The 2322-nt window shown below is 46.9% G+C and overlaps 1 protein-coding gene across 1 annotated transcript in view; it reads left to right on the plus strand.

Annotated features, from left to right (window-relative positions):
* The window catches only part of mphosph8 (M-phase phosphoprotein 8), a 133239-nt gene that overhangs the window by 88481 nt on the left and 42436 nt on the right, over positions 1–2322 (plus strand). The window lies entirely within an intron of this gene.

The raw sequence follows: 2322 nt of genomic DNA on the forward strand, positions 1-2322 counted from the left end.
AAGATGTGGGTCACAGGGACTGTGATGATATGAGCAGCCAGCCTTAAAAAATAAGGTGGAAGTTCATCTGGACCTGTAGATTTTTTAGGGTCACGATCTTTTAACAGTTTATTAACCTCACTGACTGAGAATGGAGATGAAGAGAAGCTGTGATTAACTGAGGATTGACTTGTAGGAGGGATTTGATTTGTAGAAGTTTGGTTATTAGGGGAAGTGGCTGATTTTCCATTAGTGACTGTGTCAAATAAAGAACCAGAAGCAACAAAATGTTTGTTGAGACAGTTCAGGATCTCGTGCTGATTTGACACAGGAACAGAGTTAATGAGAAGTTGTCAGAGTCCGAGTTTCTTTATTGTCATTCGCACCTCATGTGGTACATGTGGTGGAGCGAAATTATGTACACAAGGTCCCAGTTACATCCAACAATAAACTGTATAAGAAAAACAGTAATAACATCTAAGATATGAACTAAGAAAAACATCAACTAAATATACACTAAGCACTCATAACATAAAAACATCAGCACAAACATGAACATGAGTCTGTGAGCAGATGTGCACGCATGAACACATCAACATTGAAACAGATCAGCAGCAACATGATATGGTTTTTCACAGTGATTGTTCTAGTTAGAGATTCATGAGTCTAACAGCCTCAGGGTAGAAGCTGTTCCTCAGTCTAGTGGTTCTACACTTAATGCTCCTTAACCTCCTTCCTGAGGGGAGTGGGGCAAAAAGTGTGTGTGCTGGGTGAGTGAGGTCCTTCATGATGCAGGTGGCCCTCTTCCTGCATCTGGAGGTGTAGATGTCTGTGATGGTGGGGAGGCTGATTCCGACATATTTCTGTGCAGCCTTCACCACTCTGCAAAGCTTTTCTTTCTGCAGCTGTGCAGCCTCCATGCCACACATTGATGCTCGAGCACAGGATGCTCTCCACTGCACACCTGTAGAAGGAGGTGAGGACTGAGCTTCCCAGACCAGCTCGCCTCAGCCGTCTGAGGAAGTAGAGTCTCTGATGAGCTTTCTTGATCAGGCTGGTGGTGTTGTTGCTCCAGCTGAGGTTGTCATTCATGTGTACACCCAAGTACTTGTAGCTGGAGACCACTTCCACCGCAGATCCTCTTATGTTCAGGGGGGTGTAGATGTTTTTGTTCCTTCTGAAGTCCACAATCATCTCCTTTGTCTTCTTCACATTGATGTGAAGGTTATTCTCTTTGCACCAGCTCTCCAGGTGTTCCACCTCTTGCCTGTAGCTGGACTCATCATTGTTTGTGATGCATCCCACCACCGCTGTATCATCTGCAAACTTTACAATGTGACAGCCTGGATGGGTAGCTGCACAATCATATGTGAGCAGAGTAAACAGGAGGGGGTTCAACACACATCCCCGAGGAGAGCCAGTGCTGAGGGTTATGGTGGAGGAGGAGAAGTTGTGGATCCTCACTAACTGTGGTCTGTTAAAAAGTCTAGTACCCAGTTGCAAATGGAGGGGCTTAGTCCTAGTGTGGATAGTTTGTCCATCAAAGTTTGGGGGATCATGGTGTTAAAGGCGGATGTGAAGTCCACAAAGAGCATACGGACGTAAGAGTTTTTCTGCTCCAGGTGGTTGAGCGCAGTGTGGACCACAGAGGAGATTGCATCCTCTGTTGATTGGTTCTCACGGTATGCACACTGATGAGGGTCCCGTTGATGTTGATGGTTGTTTTGATGCGAGTCATGACCAGTTTTTCGAAGCATTTAGCGACTATCGGGGTGAGGGCCACTGGCCGATAGTCATTCAGACCAGTCACTGTAGAGCTTTTTGGGACTGGGATGATGGTGGCAGTCTTCAGGTAGGTGGGAACTGTCTCCAGGGTAAGTGAGGTGTTAAAGATGTCTGTCAGCACCTCACAGAGCTGATCAGCACATTCCTTCAACACTTTTCCGGGGATGTTGTCTGGGCCAGTTTCTTTGTGCGGATTAATCCTCCTGAAGATACTCCTTACTTCTGCTGAGGTCACGCTGAGATGCTCTTCATCCGGTGGTGAGGTGAGTCTGGTGCTGGGTGGTCTGTTCGGGTCTTCAAAGCATGCATAGGACTTGTTGAGGGCATCAGGCAGAGATGGGTCTTTGGGGCATTGTTCGCTCCTTCCTTTATAATCTGTTATGCACTTAATGCCCCTCCACATGCTCCGAGGGTCTTGTGAGATGAATTGACCCTCGATCCTCTTTGCATATGTGGCCTTGGCCCTCTTAATAACAGCAACCAGCTCTTTTCTTGTCCTACTCAGCTCCTCTGAGTTTCCAGACCTGAAGGCAGTGTTCCTGGCTTCCAGCAGGGTAC

This window comes from Nematolebias whitei, chromosome 13, assembly GCF_014905685.2.
Source record: "Nematolebias whitei isolate Nwh7 chromosome 13, NemWhi1, whole genome shotgun sequence".
NCBI lineage: Eukaryota > Metazoa > Chordata > Actinopteri > Cyprinodontiformes > Rivulidae > Nematolebias > Nematolebias whitei.